We start from the raw sequence: 23,298 nt of genomic DNA on the forward strand, positions 1-23,298 counted from the left end.
GAGGTAATTGTCATCTTGTGAGGTGGATGTGGGGTGAAGTCAGGCGCAGGACACCGAAGCTAAGTCCAAAAGTTTAATAAAGACAGATCCCAAAAACAAGGCACGGCCTCTAAAACAAAGGAGGCGGAATAATGCCCAATTACGCAAAACATGCGTAAAATACACAGAACACAAAACCCTACACGAAAACACACATGACAGGCGAAATAACAACACACAACTAATCCATACAAACACAGGGAACTAATAGGACACGTAATCATCACAAATCAGACACAGGTGCTAAGGACAGACAAAAGCAATCACACATGGAATCATCCAACGATGGCAGCTAGTACTCCGGGGACGACGAACGCCTTTGCCTGCCCGAACCAGGAGGAGGAGCAGTCTCGGCCGAAACCGTGACAGTACCCCCCCTTGACGCGCGGCTCCAGCCGTGGCGCCGACCCCGGCCTCGGGGACGGCCAGGAGGACGCGGACCCGGGCGCGTGGGATGCCCATGGTGGAATTCTGTCAGGAGGGATGGATCGAGGATGTCCCTCCTGGGCACCCAGCACCGTTCCTCCGGACCGTACCCCTCCCACTCCACGAGATATTGGAGACCACTCCTCCGGCGCCTGGAGTCCAAGATGGTCCGGACCCTGTACGCCGGGACCCCTCGATGTCCAAAGGGGGCGGAGGGGTCTCTCCTATCTCTTCCTCTTGGAGTGGGCCAGCTACCACCGGCCTGAGAAGAGACACATGGAACGAGGGGTTAATATTTTTATACTCTATAGGTAGTTGTAACCTGTAACACACCTCGTTCAATCTTCTCAGGACTTTGAAGGGCCCCACAAACCGCCGACCCAGCTTCCGGCAGGGCAGGCGGAGGGGCAGGTTTCGAGTCGAGAGCCAGACTCGATCTCCCGGTGCGTACACCGGGCCCTCACTGCGGTGGCGATCGGCGCTCGCCTTCTGTTGACGGATGGCACGCTGCAGATGGACATGGGCAGCGTCCCACGTCTCCTCCGAGCGCCGAATCCACTCGTCCCACCGCAGGAGCCTCGATCTGGCTCTCGTGCCATGGCGCCAGGACCGGCTGATAACCTAAGACACACTGGAAAGGTGTTAAATTGGTGGAGGAGTGGCGGAGAGAGTTCTGGGCTATCTCTGCCCAGGGGAGGAACCTCGACCACTCCTCCGGCCGGTCCCGGCAATGGGACCTCAAAACCTACCCACATCCTGGTTTACACGTTCCACCTGCCCATTACTCTCTGGGTGGTACCCCGAGGTAAGGCTCACCGAGACCCCCAACCGTTCCATAAACGCCCTCCAAACTCTGGAGGTGAACTGGGGACCCCGGTCAGACACTATATCCTCGGGGACCCCATAGTGCCGGAACACATGGGTGAACAGGGCCTCAGCGGTTTGTAGGGCAGAAGGGAGACCCGGCATAGGAAGGAGACGACAGGCCTTAGAAAACCGATCCACAACGACCAAAATGGTGGTATTCCCCTGGGAGGGGGGTAGATCGGGTACGAAATCTACCGAGAGGTGGGACCATGGTCGTTGTGGAACGGGCAGGGGATGTAGCTTCCCCCTGGGCAAATGTCTAGGTGCCTTACACTGGGCACACACCGAGCAGGAGGAGACATAAACCCTCACATCCTTAGCTAACGTTGGCCACCAGTATTTCATGCTAAGACAGTGCACGGTCCGGCCAATACCTGGATGTCCAGAGGAGGGTGATGTATGAGCCCAATAAATAAGTCGATCACGAACCTCGAGCGGAACGTACGTCCGCCCCACAGGACACTCGGGGGGAGTAGGGTCGGTACGCTGTGCCCGCACTGCGCATTCCCCCTGAGTATGAGGATTTAGCACTTGCGTTCAGTAAATCTAGGGCAGCACGGCTACCTCCTCATAGACAGGGGGACTGTGCGATAAATCTCCAAACAGGAGCGGCTCTTCCACGGAGTCGTGTGTATCCCCTGTCTCAAGAGGAGACCGCGGCTATGGAGACGTACATAGCCGAGTCCTTGGCACAGGGATACATACGGCCTTCTACTTCCCCGGTTTCCTCAAGTTTCTTCTTTGTGAAGAAGAAGGATGGGGATTGCGTCCGTGTATTGACTACCGTAGTCTCAATCAGATTACAGTTAAATACAGCTACCCACTGCCACTGATTGCGACGATGACGGAGTCATTACGTGGCGCGCGCTTCTTCACAAAGTTAGATCTCAGGAGCGCGTATAATCTGGTGCGCATTAGGGGGATGAATGGAAGACAGCATTTAGCACAACCTCGGGTCATTACGAGTATCTCGTCATGCCATACGGGTTAATGAATGCTCCTTCAGTCTTCCAATCCTTTGTTGACGAGATTTTCCGGGACATGCATAGGCAGGGGGTAGTAGTTTACATTGACGACATCCTAGTGTACTCTGCTACACGAGCCGAGCATGTAGCCCAGGTGCGCCGAGTGTTGAGAAGATTGTTGGAGCATGACTTGTATGTCAAGGCAGAGAAATGCCTGTTCTTCCAGGAGTCCGTCTCCTTTTTGGGTTATCGGTTGTCCGCGTCTGGTGTGGAGATAGAGGTAGACCGGGTATCGGCCGTGCGTAATTGGCAAACTCCAACTACTGTAAAAGAGGTGTGTTGTTCTGTCATCTTGTGAGGTGGATGTGGGGTGAAGTCAGGCGCAGGACACCGAAGCTAAGTCCAAAAGTTTAATAAAGACAGATCCCAAAAACAAGGCACGGCCTCTAAAACAAAGGAGGCGGAATAATGCCCAATTACGCAAAACATGCGTAAAATACACAGAACACAAAACCCTACACGAAAACACACATGACAGGCGAAATAACAACACACAACTAATCCATACAAACACAGGGAACTAATAGGACACGTAATCATCACAAATCAGACACAGGTGCTAAGGACAGACAAAAGCAATCACACATGGAATCATCCAACGATGGCAGCTAGTACTCCGGGGACAACGAACGCCTTTGCCTGCCCGAACCAGGAGGAGGAGCAGTCTCGGCCGAAACCGTGACAGTAATAACTTGGCTATATAAACAGGGTACCAGTCCCGAGTCGATGTTCAGGGGTAAGAGGTAATAACTTGGCTATATAAACAGGGTACTAGTACAGAGTCGATGTGCAGGGGTACGAGGTAATTGAGATAGATATGTACATATAACTAGGAATAAAGTGACAGATAGTAAACAGTAGCAGCAGCGTATGTGATGACTCAAAAAAGTTGGTGCAAAAAGGGTCAATGCAGATAGTCCGGGTAGCTATTTTGTTAACTATTTAGCAGTCTTATGGCTTGGGGGTAGAAGCTGTTGAGGGTCCTGTTGGTTCCAGACTTGGTGCATCGGTACCGCTTGCCGTGCGTGATGCAATAATTTCCATGGTAATGTGGAATGTTCATTCAAATGATGCTAACTGATGTGGCTCATGCAATGGAATGTATGTTAAGTAATGTCAGTTGAGTTGATTCAACAAATCACAGCACAGATTGATGGGTACACTTCCTGCTTTTACTTTATGCTTTTACTTCCTGCTTTGCTCGTATGGGTTCACTCGCAATGGCCGGCAGTCCATCAATTACGCCATCATTGTCTTGAATGGGAACTTCAATTCAATGAGGGGATTTGATTAATCTGGCCCGGGTGTTTTGCACCGGGTGAAGTTCTGGAACCGGGCTGCCTCCCAGGCTGAGCCAGCACATGGAGTAATGAGTAGGATTCTGTGGGAAGATCTCAACTGCATTCTCCATACGTCCTCTCTCCTCACGTCCTCTCTCCTCATCTCCTGTGTGTTTTGAGAAGGTGAGAAGACGCAAAGAGTATGATTGAGATCTTCCCTGTGTTTTACATAACCCCACGGTTCTTGAACCTTGTACCTAGAGAGCTACCATCTTATAGGATTTAAATCCAACCCAACCCTAATCAAGCTCACCTGTTGGAGTGAAAACCTACAGGACGGTTGCTCTCCAGGAACGTATAAATCCCTGGTATAATGCTGAGTGACAGTGTGAAAATCTGGTCTAATGCTGAGGGACAGTGTGAATCCCTGGCCTAATGCTGAGCGACAGTGTGAATCCCAAGTCTAATGTTGAGTAACAGTGTGAATCCCTGGTCTAATGCTGAGTGACAGTGGGAATCCCTGGTAACACTAATGATCTGAGAACAAAGAACAGTATATTTCCCTGTCAACACTAATGGACAACATGGGAACAAATAACAGTATATTATACTGTCAACACTAATGGTCTACATGGGAACAATAACAGTATCTTCCCATGTCAACACTAATGGACAACAAAGGAACAAATAACAGTATCTACCCATGTCAACACTAATGGACTACATGGGAACAAATAACAGTATCTTCCCATGTCAACACTAATGGACTACATGGGAACATATAACAGTATCTTCCCCAATCAACACTAATGGACAACATGGGAACTAATAACAGTATATTATACTGTCAACACGAAAGGACTACAAAGGAACAAATAACAGTATCTACCCCTGTCAACACTAATGGACTAAATGGGAACAAATAACAGTATCTTCCCCTGTCAACACTAATGGACTACATGGGAACAAATAACAGTATCTTCCCCTGTCAACACTAATGGACTAAGAACAAATAACAGTATCTAAACCTGTCAACACTAATGGACTACATGGGAACAAATAACAGTATCTTCTCCTGTCAACACTAATGGACTAAGAACAAATAACAGTATCTACCCCTGTCAACACTAATGGACTACATGGGAACATATAACAGTATCTTCCTCAATCAACACTAATGGACAACATGGGAACAAATAACAGTATATTATACTGTCAACACGAAAGGACTACAAAGGAACAAATAACAGTATCCTACCCTGTCAACACTAATGGACTAAATGGGAACAAACAGTATTTTTTCCCTGTCAACACTGATGGACTACATGGGAACAAATAACAGTATATACCCCTGTCAACACTAATGGACTACATGGGAACAAATAACAGTATCTACCCCTGTCAACACTAATGGACTACATGGGAACAAATAACAGTGTCTTCCCTGTCAAAACGAATGGACTACATGGGAACAAATAACAGTATCCAAACCTGTCAACACTAATGGTCAACATGGGAACATATAACAGTATCTACCCCTGTAAACACTAATGGACTATATGGGAACAAATAACAGTATCCTACCCTGTCAACACTAATGGACTGCATGGGAACATACTGTATAACAGTATCTACCCCTGTCAAAACTAATGGACAACATGGGAACAAATAACAGTATCTTCCCCTGTCAACACTAATGGACTACATGGGAACAAATAACAGTATCTTCCTCTGTCAACACTAATGGACTACATGTGAACAAATAACAGTATCTTCTCCTGTCAACATTAATAGACTACATGGGAACACATAACAGTATCTTCCCATGTCAACACTAATGGACTACATGGGAACAAATAACAGTATCTACCCCTGTCAACACTAATGGACTACATGGGAATATATAACAGTATCTACCCCTGTCAACACTAATGGACAACATGGGAACAAATAACAGTATCCTACCCTGTCAACACTATTAGACTACATGGGAACAAATAACAGTATCTGCTCCTGTCAACATTAATAGACTACATGGGAACACATAACAGTATCTTCCCATGTCAACACTAATGGACTACATGGGAACAAATAACAGTATCTACCCCTGTCAACACTAATGGACAACATTGGAACAAGTAACAGTATCTACCCCTGTCAACACTAATGGACAACATGGGAACAAGTAACAGTATCAATCCCTGTCAACACTAATGGACTACATGGGAACAAATAACAGTGTCTTACCCTGTCAACACTAATGGACAAAGAACAAATAACAGTATCTAACCCTGTCAACATTAATGGACTACATGGGAACAAAAAACAGTATCTTCTCCTGTCAATGGGAACACATAACAGTATCTTCCCATAACAGTATCTTCCATGGAAAATAAGAGCACTTCCTCCCAGCTGCCCACTGCACTGAGGCTAGGAAACACTATCACCACCGATAAATCTACAATAATCGAGAATTTCAACAAGCATTTTGCTACGGCTGGCCATGCTTTCCACCTGGCTACCACTACCCCGGCCACCAGCTCTTCACCCTCCGCTGCAACTTGCCCATGCCCCCCCCGCTTCTCCTTCACACAAATCCAGACAGCTGATGTTCTAAAAGAGCTGCAAAATCTGGACCCCCTACAAATCATCTGGGCTAGACAATCTGGACCCTTTCTTTCTAAAACTAGCCGCCGAAATTGTCGCAACCCCCTATTACTAGCCTGTTCAACCTCTCTTTCGTAACGTCTGAGATCCCCAGAGATTGGAAAGCTGCCGCGGTCATCCCCCTCTTCAAAGGGGGTGACACTCTAGATCCAAACTGTTACAGACCCATATCCATCCTGCCCTGCCTTTCAAAAAGTTTTTGAAAGCCAAATCAACAAACAGATCACCGACCATTTCAATCCCACCGTACCTTCTACGCTATGCAATCCGGTTTCCGAGCTGGTCATGTGTGCACTTCAGCCACGCTCAAGGTCCTAAACGATATTATAACCGCGATCGATAATAGACAGTACTGTGCAGCCGTTTTCATTGACCTGGCCAAGGCTTTCGACTCTGTCAACCACCGCATTCTTATTGGCAGACTAAATAGCCTTGGTTTCTCAAATGACTGCCTCGCCTGGTTCACCAACTACTTCTCAGATAGAGTTCAATGTGTCAAATCGGAGGGCCTGTTGTCTGGACCTATGGCAGTCTCTATGGGGGTGCCACAGGGTTCAATTCTTGGGCCGACTCTTTTCTCTGTGTATATCAATGACGTCGCTCTTGCTGCTGGTGACTCTCAGATCCACCTCTACGCAGACGACACCATTTTGTATACATCTGGCCCTTCATTGGACACTGTGTTAACAAACCTCCAAACGAGCTTCAATTCCATACAACACTCCTTCAGTAGCCTCCAACTGCTCTTAAACACTAGTAAAACTAAATGCATGCTCTTCAACCGAACGCTGCTTGCACCCGCCCACCCGACTAGAATCACTACTCTAGACGGGTCTGACCTAGAGTATGTGGACAACTACAAATATCTAGGTGTCTGGTTAGACTGTAAACTCTCCTTCCAGACTCACATTAAGAATCTCCAATCCAAAGTTAAATCTAGAATCGGTTTCCTATTTCGCAACAAAGCCTCCTTCACTCATGCTGCCAAACATGCCCTCGTAAAACTGACTATCCTACCGATCCTTGACTTCGGCGATGTCATCTACAAAATAGCCTCCAACACTCTACTCAGCAAATTGGATGTTGTCTATCACAGTGCCATCCGTTTTGTCTCCAAAGCCCCATATAATACCCACCACTGTGACCTGTACGCTCTTGTTGGCTGGTCCTCACTACATATTCGTCGCCAAACCCACTGGCTCCAGGCCATCTATAAATCACTGCTAGGCAAATCCCCGCCTTATCTTAGCTCATTGGTCACCATAGCAACACCCACCCGTAGTCTGAGCGCTCCAGCGGGTATATCTCACTGGTCATTCCCAAAGCCAACACCTCCTTTGGCCGCAATTCCTTCCAGTTCTCTGCTGCCAATGACTGGAACAAATTGCAAAAATCTCTGAAGCTGGAGACACTTATCTCCCTCACTAACTTTAAGCATCAGTTGTCAGAGCACCTTACCGATCACTGCACCTGTACACAGCCCATCTGAAATTAGCCCGCCCAACTACCTCATCCCTATATTGTTATTTATTTTGCTCATTTGTACCCCAGTATCTCTATTTGCACATCATCTCTTGCACACTCATTCCAGTGTTAATACTAAATTGTAATTATTTTGCACTATAGCCTATTTTATTGCCTTACCTCCATAACTTGCTAAATTTGCACACTGTATATTATATGTATTTCTGTTGTATTTTTGACTTTGTTTTGTTTTACCCCATATGTAACTCTGTGTTGTTGTTTTTATCGCACTGCTTTGCTTTATCTTGGCCAGGTCGCAGTTGTAAATGAGAACTTGTTCTCAACTGGTTTACCTGGTTAAATAAAGGTGAAATAAAAAAAATAAAAAAAATACTAATGGACTACATGGGAACAAATAACAGTATCTACCCTGTCAACACTAATGGACAACATTGGAACAAGTAACAGTATCTACCTCTGTCAACACTAATGGACAACATGGGAACAAGTAACAGTATCTAGCCCTGTCAACAATAATGGACTACATGGGACCAAATAACAGTATCTTCCCCTGTCAACACTAATGGACTAAGAACAAATAAAAGTTTCTAACCTGTCAACACTAATGGACTACATGGGAACAAAAAACAGTATCTTCTCCTGTCAAAACTAATGGACTACATGGGAACAAATAACAGTATCTACCCCTTTCAACACTAATGGACAACAAGGGAACAAATAACAATATCTTCCCCTGTCAACACTAATGGACAACATGGGAACATATAACAGTATCTACCCCTGTCAACACTAATGGACTACATGGGAACAAATAACAGTATCTTAACCTGTCAACACTAATGGACAACATGGGAACAATTAACAGTATATTTTACTGTCAACACTAACGGACTACATGGGAACAAATAACAGTATCTTCCTCTGTCAACACTAATGGATTACATGTGAACAAATAACATTATATTTCCCAGTCAAGACTAATGGACTGCATGGGAACATATAACATTATCTTCTCCTGTCAACACTAATGGACTACATGGGAATATATAACAGTATCTACCCTGTCAACACTAATGGACAACATGGGAACAAATAACAGTATCTTAACCTGTCAACACTAATGGACAACATGGGAACAAATAACAGTATCTTAACCTGTCAACACTAATGGATAACATGGGAACATATAACAGTATCTTCCCCTGTCAACACTAATGGACTACATGGGAACATATAACAGTATCTTTCCCTGTCAACACTAATGGACTACATGGGAATAAATAACAGTATATACCCCTGTCAACACTAATGGACTACATGGGAACAAATAACAGTATCTTCCCATGTCAACACTAATGGACTACATGGGAACAAATAACAGTATCTTCGCCTGTCAACACTAATGGACTACATGGGAACATATAACAGTATATTCCAATGTCAACACTAATGGACTACATGGGAACATATACAGTGGGGGAAAAAAGTATTTAGTCAGCCACCAATTGTGCAAGTTCTCCCACTTAAAAAGATGAGAGAGGCCTGTAATTTTCATCATAGGTACACGTCAACTATGACAGACAAATTGAGGAATTTTTTTCTCCAGAAAATCACATTGTAGGACTTTTAATGAATTTATTTGCAAATTATGGTGGAAAATAAGTATTTGGTCACCTACAAACAAGCAAGATTTCTGGCTCTCACAGACCTGTAACTTCTTCTTTAAGAGGCTCCTCTGTCCTCCACTCGTTACCTGTATTAATGGCACCTGTTTGAACTTGTTATCAGCATAAAAGACACCTGTCCACAACCTCAAACAGTCACACTCCAAACTCCACTATGGCCAAGACCAAAGAGCTGTCAAAGGACACCAGAAACAAAATTGTAGACCTGCACCAGGCTGGGAAGACTGAATCTGCAAAAGGTAAGCAGCTTGGTTTGAAGAAATCAACTGTGGGAACAATTATTAGGAAATGGAAGACATACAAGACCACTGATAATCTCCCTCGATCTGGGGCTCCACGCAAGATCTTACCCCGTGGGGTCAAAATGATCACAAGAACGGTGAGCAAAAATCCAGAACCACACGGGGGGACCTAGTGAATGACCTGCAGAGAGCTGGGACCAAAGTAACAAAGCCTACCATCAGTAACACTACGCCGCCAGGGACTCAAATCCTGCAGTGCCAGACGTGTCCGCCTGCTTAAGCCAGTACATGTCCAGGCCCGTCTGAAGTTTGCTAGAGTGCATTTGGATGATCCAGAAGAGGATTGGGAGAATGTCATATGGTCAGATGAAACCAAAATAGAACTTTTGGTAAAAACTCAACTCGTCGTGTTTGGAGGACAAAGAATGCTGAGTTGCATCCAAAGAACACCATACCTACTGTGAAGCATGGGGGTGGAAACATCATGCTTTGGGGCTGTTTTTCTGCAAAGGGACCAGGACGACTGATCCGTGTAAAGGAAAGAATGAATGGGGCCATGTATCGTGAGATTTTGAGTGAAAACCTCCTTCCATCAGCAAGGGCATTGAAGATGAAACGTGGCTGGGTCTTTCAGCATGACAATGATCCCAAACACACCGCCCGGGCAACGAATGAGTGGCTTCGTAAGAAGCATTTCAAGGTCCTGGAGTGGCCTAGCCAGTCTCCAGATCTCAACCCCATAGAAAATATTTGGAGGGAGTTGAAAGTCTGTGTTTGTCACGATCGTCGAACACAGAGGACCAAGGCGCAGCGTGGAATGCGAACATACTTTGATTTTTAATGATCACACAAACAAAACGATACGTGACGTCTTTGGCAATAGACACTAACCAAACACGGAACAAGATCCCACAAAGACTGTGGCAAAACAGGCTACCTAAGTATGGTTCCCAATCAGAGACAACAAGCAACAGCTGATTCAAGTTGCCTCTGATTGAGAACCACACCGGCCAACATAGAAACAAATGAACTAGATAAACAACCTAGCACACAAAACACATAGAAACAACCCACCCTGGCTCAACATAACAGAGTCCCAGAGCCAGGGCGTGACAGTACTCCCCCAAATGCGCGGACTGCTACCGCGCCAAACATAAACCGAACAGGGGAGGGCCGGGTGGGCATTCCTCCTCGGAGGCGGTTCCGGCTCCGGGCTTGACCCCCACCCTCCAACAAACCCCCCATAGCGCCCCTGGTCCGGTCTGGCCCTGCTGGCTGGATCTGGACTGGACATCGGTGGAGCGGATCACTCAGGCTCCGATGTGGAGCAGCTAACCGGTACCTGACCAGGCACCGGTGACCCAGGCACGGACTGTGCCGGACTGACGACGCGCACCGCAGGCTTGGTGCGGGGAGCAGGAACAGGCCGGACCGGGCTGACGACGTGCACCATTGGCTTGGTGCGGGGAGCAGGGGCGGGCCGAACCGGGCTGACGAAGCGCACCACTGTCTTGGTGCGGGGAGCAGGAACAGGCCGGACCGGGCTGACGACGCGCACCACAGGCTTGGTGCGGGGAGCAGGGACGGGCCGAACCGGGCTGACGAAGCGCACCACTGGCTTGGTGCGGGGAGCAGGAACGGACCAAAACGGGCTGACGACGCGCACCACTGGCTTGGTGCGGGAAGCAGGAACGGGCCGGACCGGGCTGGCGACGCGCACCACTGGCTTGGTGCGAGGGGCAGGAACAGGCCGGACCGGGCTGGCGACGCGTACCACAGGCTTGGTGCGAGGGGCAGGAACATGCCGGACCGGGCTGGCGACGCGCACCACAGGCTCGGTGCGAGGGACAGGAACAAGCCGGACCGTACTGGGGACACACACCACTGGCCCTACGCGGGGATCAGGAACGGGCCGGACCGGACTGGCAACACACCCCAGTACCTCTCGCCGTGCCTCTACATTCTCCTTCCCCCTGGTGACAAGTGACTCCCGTAACCTGGCGGCCGCCTTTGCCAACCCGCTGAACCACTCTATCCCGGCCTCCTGCTGCCCCGTCGTCGACGGCGTGAGCCCCCCCCTAAAAAAATTCTGGGCGTCTCTCCTCCCCGTGGGCCAGGCCTCCATGGCTCTCGCCAGACTCTCGCTCCTCTGCTCCCAAGTCCAGCCTCTCTCCTCCTCACGCTGCTTGACCCAGTCGAAGTGGACATCCATCAGAGTCACCTCTGGCGTTGGCTCCTGGACACGCTGCTTGGTCCAGTTATGGTGGGATCTTCTGTCACGATCGTCGAACACAGAGGACCAAGGCGCAGCGTGGAATGCGAAAATACTTTGATTTTTAATGATCACACGAACAAAACGATACGTGACGTCCTTGGTAATAGACACTAACCAAACACGGAACAAGATCCCACAAAGACTGTGGCAAAACAGGCTACCTAAGTATGGTTCCCAATCAGAGACAACAAGCAACAGCTGATTCACGTTGCCTCTGATTGAGAACCACACCGGCCAACATAGAAACAAATGAACTAGATAAACAACCTAGCACACAAAACACATAGAAACAACCCACCCTGGCTCAACATAACAGAGTCCCAGAGCCAGGGCGTGACAGTGTTGCCCAGCAACAGCCCCAAAACATCACTGCTCTAGAGGAGATCTGCATGGAGGAATGGGCCAAAATACCAGCAACAGTGTGTGAAAACCTTGTGAAGACTTACAGAAAACGTTTGACCTGTGTCATTGCCAACAAAGGGTATATAACAAAGTATTGAGAAACTTTTGTTATTGACCAAATATTTATTTTCCACCATAATTTGCAAATAAATTCATAAAAAATCCTACAATGTGATTTTCTGGATTTTTTTTCTCATTTTGTCTGTCATAGTTGACGTGTACCCATGATGAAAATTACAGGCCTCTCTCATCTTTTTAAGTGGGAGAACTTGCACAATTGATGGCTGACTAAATACTTTTTTTCCCCACTGTATATGTTATGTGTACATGACTCTACAATATATCTCATGTATACATGGCTCTACAATATATATCATGAAGACATTGGTCTACAATATATATCATGTGTACATGGCTCTACAATATATGTTATGTGTACATGACTCTACAATATATCTCATGTATTCCTGGCTATAAACATGTACCATGTAAACATGTCTCTACAATATATCTCATGTATACATGTCTCTACACATGTACCATGTATACATGTCTCTACAATATATATCATGTATACATGTCTCTGCAATATATCTAATGTATTCATGACTCTGCAATATATCTAATGTATACATGTCTCTACAATATATCTCATGTATACATGTCTCTATAATATGTCTCATGTATACATGGCTATACAATATATCTCATGTGTACATGGCTCTACAATATATCTCATGTATACGTGGCTGTACAATATATCTCATATATCCATGGCTCTGCAATATATCTCATATATACATGGCTCTACAGTATATCTCATGTATACATGGCTCTACATTATATGTTATGTATACATGGCTCTACAATATATCTCTTGTATACATGTCATGGCTCTACAATATGTCTCATGTATACATGGCTATAAAATATATCTCATGTGTACATGGCTCTACAATATATATAATGTATACATGTCTCTGCAATATATCTCATGTATACATGGCTCTACAATATATATCATGAAGACATTGGTCTACAATATATATCATGTGTACATGGCTCTACAATATATGTTATGTGTACATGACTCTACAATATATCTCATGTATTCCTGGCTATAAACATGTACCATGTATACATGTCTCTACAATATATCTCATGTATACATGTCTCTACACATGTACCATGTATACATGTCTCTACAATATATCTCATGTATACATGTCTCTACAATATATATCATGTATACATGTCTCTGCAATATATCTAATGTATTCATGACTCTGCAATATATCTAATGTATACATGTCTCTACAATATATCTCATGTGTACATGGCTCTACAATATATCTCATGTATACGTGGCTGTACAATATATCTCATATATCCATGGCTCTGCAATATATCTCATATATACATGGCTCTACAATATATCTCTTGTATACATGTCATGGCTCTACAATATGTATCATGTATACATGGCTATAAAATATATCTCATGTGTACATGGCTCTACAATATATCTCATGAATACATGGCTATATATACAAAAGTATGTGGACACCCCTTCAATTTTGTGGATTCGGCTATTTCAGCCACAACCGTTGCTGACAGGTGTATAACATCGAGCACACAGCCATGCAATCGCCATAGATAAACATTGGCAGTAGAATGACCTTACTGAAGATCTCAGTGACTCAACGTGGCACCTTCATAGGATGCCACCTTTCCAACAAGTCAGTTCGTCAAATTCCTGCCCTGCTATAGGTGCCCCGGTCAACTGTAAGTGATGTTATTGTGAAGTGGAAACGTTTAGGAGCAACAATGGCTCAGCCACAAAGTGGTAGGCCACACAAGCTCACAGAACGGGACTGCCGAGTGCTGAAGCGCGTAAAAATAATTTGTCCTTGGTTGCAACGCTCACTACCGAGTTCCAAATTACCTCTGGAAGCAATGTCAGCACAATAACTGTTTGTCGGGAGCTTCATGAAAAGGGTTTCCATGGCTGAGCAGTCCCACACAAGCCTACGATCACCATACGCAATGCCAAGCGTTACCTGGAGTGGTGTAAAGCTCGCCTCCATTGGACTCTGGAGCAGTGGAAACGCGTTCTCTGGAGTGATGAATCACGCTTCACCATCTGGCAGTCCGATGGACGAATCTGGGTTTGGCGGATGCCAGGAGAACGCTACCTGCCCCAATGCATAGTGCCAACTGTAAAGTTTGGTGGAGAAGGAATAATGGTCTGCGGCTATTTAACTCCAGTGAAGAAAAATCTTAACGCTACAAGATGCAACTTGACGATTCTGTGCTTCCAACTTTGTGGTAACAGTTTGGGGAAGGCCCTTTCCTGTTTCAGCATTACAATGCCCCCGTGCACAAAGCGAGGTCCATACAAAAATGGTTTGTGAGATCGGTTTGGAAGAACTTGACTGGCCTGCACAGAAACCTGACCTCAACCCCATCAAACACTTTTGGGATTAATTGGAACATCGACTGCGAGCCAGGCCTAATCGCCCAACATCAGTGCCCAACCCCACTAATGCTCTTGTGGCTGAATGGAAGCAAGTCCCTGCAGCAATGTTTCAAGATCTAGTGGAAAGCCTTCCCAGAAGAGTGGAGGCTGTTATAGCAGAAAGGGGGCGAACAACTCCATATTAATGCCCATGATTTTGGAATGAGATGTTCAACAAGCAGGTGTCCACATACTTTTGGTAATATAGTGTATGTTATGTATACATGGCTCTATAATATATGTTATGGCTCAGTGCTTGACTTGGGCAGGAGCTCACCGGAGCTGAGTACCGGCACATCAAATGTTCTACTGCTTGAGCTCCTGATCCTCTTATAGAATATTATCTCAAAAAGTATTGTGGAGCACCTGCACCTAAATGCCCTGAACGAAAATATAAAGTGTTGGTCCCATGTTGTAAAGTGTTGGTCCTATGTTTCATGAGCCAAAATAAAAGATCCCAGAAATGTTCCTTCCATACTCAAAAAAAGCTTATTTCTCTAAGATTTTGTGGCAAAAAAAGTTTCCAGCACTGTTAGTGAGCATTTCTACTTTGCCAAGATAATCCATCCACCTGACAGGTGTGGCATATCAATAAACTAATTAAACAGCATGATCATTACACAGGTGCACCTTGTGCTGGGGACAATAACAGGCCACTCTAAAATGTGCAGCTTTGTCACACAACACAATGCCACAGATATCTCAAGTTTTAAGAGAGCGTGCAATTGGCATGCTGACTGCAGGAATGTCCACCAGAGCCGTTGCCAGAGAATTTTATGTTCATTTCTCTACTATAAGCCACCTCCAACGTCGTTTTAGAGAATTTGTCAGTACGTCCAACCGGCCTCACAACCGCAGACCACGTGTAACCACGCCAGCCCAGGACCTCCACATCCGGCACCTTCACCTGCGGGATCATCTGAGACCAGCCACCCAGACAGCTGATGAAACTGTGGGTTTGTACAACCGAAGAATTTGTCCACAAACTGTCAGAAACCGTCTCAGGGATGCTCATCTTCGTGCTCGTCGTCCACACTAGGCTCTTGACCTGAATATAGTTTGGCGTCATAACCAACTTCAGTGGGCAAATGCTCACCTTCGATTGCCACTGGCATGCTGGAGAAGTGTGCTCTTCACGGATGAATCCCGGTTTCAACTGTACCGGGCAGATGGCAGAGAGCTTGTACGGCGTCATGCGGGCGAGCGGTTTGCTGATGTCAACGTTGTGAACAGAGTACCCCATGGTGCGGTTGTGGTATGGTCAGGCATAAGCTATGGACAACGAACACAATTGCATTTTATCAATGGCAATTTGAATGCACAGAGATATCGTGACGAGATCCTGAGGCCTATTGTCATTCCATTCATCCGCTGCCATCACCTCATGTTTCAGCATGATAATGCACAGCCCCTTGTCGCAAGGATCTGTACCCAATTCCTGTAAATGTCCCAGTTCTTCCAATGTCCCAGTTCTTCACCAGACATGTCACCCATTGGGCAGGTTTGGGATGCTCTGGATCGACATGTACGACAGCGTGTTCCAGTTCATGCCAATATCCAGCAAATGGAGGTCACACCAGATACTGACTGGTTTTCTGATCCACGACACTACCTTTTTCTAAAGGTATCAGTGACCAACAGATGCATATCTGTATTCCCAGTCATGTGAAATCCATAGATTAGGGCCTAATTTATTTATTTCAATTGACTGATTTCCTTATATGAACTGTAACTGAGTAATATCTTTGAAATTGTTGCATGTTGCGTTTATATTTTTGTTCAGTGTATCATTGACACCATCAGTCAATGAAATGAACATCACTAATTCCATGTTCATTAAGGTAATGCAATAGTAATGTAATACTAAAGAAATGTAATGCAAGATTGACAGATATTTTACAATGGGGCAATGGCCATCTGTGCGATCCAACAGGAGAGTACCCAGTTAGCACAAAACGTTCTTTCTACAACTGGTTGGTTTTTTAGTCATGCTATCTGGTAGGCCTATGACGCAAAAAATAGGCAGCTTTTTTTCTGTTCTATCTGAGAAATCACTGATCAACTCCTGTCCTATCAGCCCAGCCAGGCAACTCATTAACTGTAAAAAATAATCTAGACATTATTTCCCCTTGCTTCTAGCCTAGCATTTGGTTTGCAACAACAAGGGTTTGTACAAACGTTGCTGTTTGCCTCTCTGACCTCTGCAAAAAATGTTGTACAAAATTATAGGGATGTCCACCGTCGCATAGAGAATGAACGTGTTGGGACGAGACAGACAGATTTTGTCAATAGAATAACTGGTAAAACGAAATGAAATACAGCTGGTTTGCTGTCTCTCCGGCTTCAGTTTGAAGAGATTGTGTTAGCTGTGTAGTTGGCTAGCTAGCAAGAGGGAAGAGCATGCATACTGTAGCATTGACTAGTGGGTGATTGAAATACATACATTGTCAGTGTTATGATTACAATAATTCCCCTTTCTGTAAAATGGTCTAGCAGTAGGTGTGTAAGCTATAGCCTATTACTGCTTGATGAGCATGATGATTGATACGCTAAATTCAGCACCACGGACAGCGCCAGTAGTGAGATGGCACCGACGGAGATGGTGGCCTCACGGCTAGCTCTTAGGAAACTTTGCGGTATTTTGTTTTTTATGTATTATTTTTTTACATTATTACGACCAGGAATACGACTTTCCCGAAGCAGATCCTTTGTTCCAGAGTTCCAGAGCAATTGAACTGATTCCAGAGGCCAACCCAAAACATCGCCGGCGGAGGAGAGGCACTCGAGGCGGTCTGCTGGTTCAACTTTTTTTTTTTTTTTTTCACCTTTATTTAACCAGGTAAACCAGTTGAGAACAAGTTCTCATTTACAACTGCGACCTGGCCAAGATAAAGCAAAGCAGTGCGATAAAAACAACAACACAGAGTTACATATGGGGTAAAACAAAACAAAGTCAAAAATACAACAGAAATACATATAATATACAGTGTGCAAATTTAGCAAGTTATGGAGGTAAGGCAATAAAATAGGCTATAGTGCAAAATAATTACAATTTAGTATTAACACTGGAATGATGTGCAAGAGATGATGTGCAAATAGAGATACTGGGGTACAAATGAGCAAAATAAATAACAATATAGGGATGAGGTAGTTGGGCGGGCTAATTTCAGATGGGCTGTGTACAGGTGCAGTGATCGGTAAGGTGCTCTGACAACTGATGCTTAAAGTTAGTGAGGGAGATAACTTAGGAGGCACGTACACCACCCACCGCTTACGAGTATATTACTCGCTAATGTTCAGTCTTTGGATAACAAAGTTGATGAGCTCAGGGCAAGGATTTCTTTCCAGAGAGACATCAGGGCCTGTAACATACTTTGTTTCACGGAAACATGGCTCTCTCGGGATACTCTGTCGGAATCGGTCCAGCCAGAGGGATTCTTAGTTCATCGTGCAGATAGGAATAAATATCTCTCCGGGAAGCAGAAGGGCGAAGGTGTGTGTTTCATGATTCACGACTTATGGTGTAATTGTAGTAACATACAGGAACTCAAGTCCTTTTGTTCACCCGTCCTAGAATACCTCACAATCAAATGCCGACCGTATTTTCTCCCAAGAGAATTTTCCTCCGTTATACTCACACCCGTTTATATCCCCCCTCAAGCCGATATCATGACGGCCCTCAAAGAACTTAACTCGACTATATGCAAACTGGAAACCACATATCCTGAGGCTGCATTTATGGTAGCTGGAGATTTTAACAAAGCAAATTTGAGGAATAGGCTGCCGAAGTTCTACAGTGAGTGAAAAAAGTATTTGATCCCCTGCTGATTTTGTACGTTTGCCCAAAGACATGATCTGTCTATAATTTTAATGCTAGGTTTATTTGAACAGTGAGAGACAGAATAACATAAAAAAATCCAGAAAAACGCATGTCAAAAATGTTATCAATTGATTTGCATTTTAATGAGGGAAATAAGTATTTGACCCCTCTGCAAAACATGACTTAGTACTTGGTAGGCAAAACCCCCACAGAGGTCAGATGTTTCTTGTAGTTGGCCACCAGGTTTGCACACATCTCAGGAGGGATTTCGTTCCACTCCTCTTTGCAGATCTTCTCCAAGTCATTAAGGTTTCGAGGCTGACGTTTGGCAAATCAAACCTTCAGCTGCCTCCACAGATTTTCTAAGGAATTAAGGTCTGGAGACTGGCTAGGCCACTCCAGGACCTTAATGTGCTTCTTCTTGAGCCACTCCTTTGTTGCCTTGGCCGTGTGTTTTGGGTCATTGTCATGCTGGAATACCCATCCACGACCCATTTTCAATGCCCTGGCTGAGGGAAGGAGGTTCTCACCCAAGATTTGACGGTACATGGCCCCGTCCATCGTCCCTTTGATGCGGTGAAGTTGTCCTGTCCCCTTAGCAGAAAAACACCCCCAAAGAATAATGTTTCCACCTCCATGTTTGACGGTGGGGGTGCTGTTCTTGGGGTCATAGGCAGCATTCCTCCTCCTCCAAACACGGCGAGTTGAGTTGATGCCAAAGAACTCCATTTTGGTCTCATCTGACCACAACACTTTCACCCAGTTCTCCTCTGAATCATTCAGCTGTTCATTGGCAAACTTCAGACGGCCCTGTATATGTGCTTTCTTGAGCAGGGGGACCTTGCGTGTGCTGCAGGATTTCAGTCCTTCACGGCGTAGTGTGTTACCAATTGTTTTCTTGGTGACTATGGTCCCAGCTGCCTTGAGATCATTGACAAGATCCTCCCGTGTAGTTCTGGGCTGATTCCTCATGATCATTGCAACTCCACGAGGTGAGATCTTGCATGGAGCCCCAGGCCGAGGGAGATTGACAGTTATTTTGTGTTTCTTCCATTTACGAATAATCGCACCAACTGTTGTCACCTTCTCACCAAGCTGCTTGGCGATGGTCTTGTAGCCCATTCCAGCCTTGTGTAGGTCTACAATCTTGTCCTTGACATCCTTGGAGAGCTCTTCGGTCTTGGCCATGGTGGAGAGTTTGGAATGTGATTGATTGATTGCTTCTGTGGACAGGTGTCTTTTATGCAGGTAACAAGCTGAGATTAGGAGCACTCCCTTTAAGAGTGTGCTCCTAATCTCAGCTCGTTACCTGTATAAAAGACACCTGGGAGCCAGAAATCTTTCTGATTGAGAGGGGGTCAAATACTTATTTCCCTCATTAAAATGTAAAAATCAATTTATAACATTTTTGACATGCGTTTTTCTGGATTTTTTTGTTGTTATTCTGTCTCTCACTGTTCAAATAAACCTACCATTAAAATTATAGACTGATCATTTCTTTGTCAGTGGGCAAACGTACAAAATCAGCAGGGGATCAAATACTTTTTTTCCACCACTGTATCACCTTTATCTTACCTGCCACCCTAGACCCACTTCAATTTGCTTACCGCCCCAATAGATCCACAAACGATGCAATCACCATCACTCTGCACAATGCCCTATCCCATCTGGACAAGAGGAATACCTATGTAAGAAAGCTGTTCATTGACTATAGCTCAGCATTCAACACCATAGTACCATCCAAGCTCATCATTAAGCTCGAGGCCCTGGGTCTGAACCCCGCCCTGTTCAACTGGGTCATGGACTTCCTGATGGGCCGCCCCCAGGTTTTGAAGGTAGGAAACAACACCTCCACTTCGCTGATCCTCAACACTGGGGCCTGATAGATTAATTTTATTTTAAGAATAATGACTAAAGGATTTCACCCCAAATACAGTATAAATGTGTGAACGGTGTTAGAGTTATAATGTAGTGTTAACCAACTAACAGAGGGGGGAGTTAGAAACTGCTGAGAAAACATTCCAGGGTGAATGGGACTGAGAAACTGTTTAAAAGCCTCCTAAAGATGGGCGGAGCAAAGTGCCTTTGTGTGTCAAGGGGTATAAAAGCTGTATATGTATTTTTTGGCGGCAGAGCTCTCCACGATTAAACATACAGATCATTTTTGCTGGTTGTGGACCTTCGTTTAATTCATGATTAAACCAGAGTCTTACACCCTCTGGGAATTATTCAAAGCATTAAGTTTGATTAATTAGAGATAGAAATTCTCGTGAAAAATGGTCCTTCGAGCCGGATCTCAAAATACGTCTTTATTGTTCTGAAGACACCGAAAACCGTGCACGGGCGGATGATAGCATCCGTATAGAATAGACCTGGCCTTCAACGTTAAGGTTATAAACAGGCCGGTGATGAATCTTATGAACGATAAAGACGTTGACGAGATCTGAAAAAGCATTGAAATCCCAACTGCAAGGATGAGGTCAGTTATTTTTATTCATAGTTTTTGGTGGAATTATTTGAACTTGTATAAGGATAGTAATTCTTGTGAAGGGCAGAGAATAGTTACCAAAATCTCATAAGGGTATAAAGGAAGGAAGGGGGGTCCGAAAATGACTCTAGGTAAATGGCCATTACCAAAATAAACTAGTTAATATTGAGATTGTACGACATTCAGTCTTTACAATATAAACAGGAAGGGAGATAATTATCATTGTGTGAGATAGATACATTAAACAAGTCAAGAGTCATAAACAACTGGGGATTTGCTCTAACTCTGTCTATTTCATAAAACGACCTCTTGGTTACGGATAGTGTTAGTAAAAAAATGTATAAGGTTGTATAAGTGTGAGACCTAATGATCCATCGAAATACGTGATAATAGTTTCAAGGAAGGGTATAAAATAGGTCGCGTGAGAAAAAAATGGTGGTCCCATCCGTTTCATGAAACTGGTGTCTTAAAAAACTCTGGGTTACGGGTTGGATAATTTAAATGGTTGATTACAAAAGCAGATCATAAACATTTGCTCAAAAGTCGCACCACATAATAAGTCCCAAAGAAAATGATTCTTGATTGAATTATTACTAAACGGGGGGATTTCTTATTTTTCTACCATGGGAAATAAATATTCTAAAGAGGTCCGAGAATTAACGGGGGATGAAAGATATATGTTTTATGGATCCATTTGGGAGAAGAGGTATGGAAATATTGGGCATCTCGATGTGGAGAAATTAGAGGCTATAATTAGGCAGATGCATATAAACTGTGGAACGGATTTGAAGAAACAGCGAGGGGAGGGACTAGAGACAGCGAGAGTATGGCTTTTGGAGAGTCAGGAAAGACTAGAGAATTTTGCTGTAAATACTGTAACAAAACAGGTCATAACCATCGCTACTGCAGAGATAAAGGAAATGGCAGTGTCCGAGAAATGACAGTCTATTTTTTGGTTCCACGGGTAAAATGTTTGAAGAAGTGATTTGTGTCGATTAAGAATTGGCTAAAAACACCACGAAGCGATTATTTGAGAGGTACCTATACGTTTCTAACGATATATACGTATGAACTTTCTCACCCAAACGTAGACGTACGTCATGGGTGAGAAAGTAGAGAATATTTACATTTGCGGTCATTTGGCAGACGCTCTTGTCCAGAGCGACTTACAGGAGCGATTGGGGTTGAGTGCCTTGCTCGGGGGAACATCGACAGGTTTTTCGCCTGGTCGGCTCGGGGATTGGAACCGGCGACCTCTCGGTTGCTGGCACGGCGCTCTTGGTCACTAAGCTACCTGCCACCCCATATGAGTTTAAGGTTGTGCTGTTGTTTGATCATGTGATAAGGTTTAATGGGTAATTGGACCATAACTAATGTGGTTATAGAAGTAATGTATAAATAGTAGAGAGCCAATAGAGGGTTCCATTGAACTATTATGGTTTATTGGGCATTTCAATGGCATAAGGTGAAATCTGTGTGTATGAGTGAATTCAACGGCTGGTATGGGTGGTAACCGGATACTACTGAGTATTTGGTTTGGTGATGTTGAATGGAAGATTTGTAGCGTGGTTTGAGTTAAATAGAAAGACTCACTTATTCAACGGGAATAGGTGCAGGGAGAAATAGTTTTTGTGTTGCTGAATGAGGTGAGAGCTAGTGCGGTTTTCATTTGGTGACGTCACTTGCTCTATGAACTGGAAGTAGTTGCTTTGAAAGAATCGCAGATTTTGTAGAGTGACTGGCGATGTACAGTGGGGAAAAAAAGTATTTAGTCAGCCACCAATTGTGCAAGTTCTCCCACTTAAAAAGATGAGAGAGGCCTGTAATTTTCATCATAGGTACACGTCAACTATGACAGACAAATTTAGGATTTTTTTTCCAGAAAATCACATTGTAGGATTTTTAATGAATTTATTTGCAAATTATGGTGGAAAATAAGTATTTGGTCACTTACAAACAAGCAAGATTTCTGGCTCTCACAGACCTGTAACTTCTTCTTTAAGAGGCTCCTCTGTCCTCCACTCGTTACCTGTATTAATGGCACCTGTTTGAACTTGTTATCAGTATAAAAGACACCTG

This window comes from Coregonus clupeaformis, chromosome 1 (assembly GCF_020615455.1).
Source record: "Coregonus clupeaformis isolate EN_2021a chromosome 1, ASM2061545v1, whole genome shotgun sequence".
NCBI lineage: Eukaryota > Metazoa > Chordata > Actinopteri > Salmoniformes > Salmonidae > Coregonus > Coregonus clupeaformis.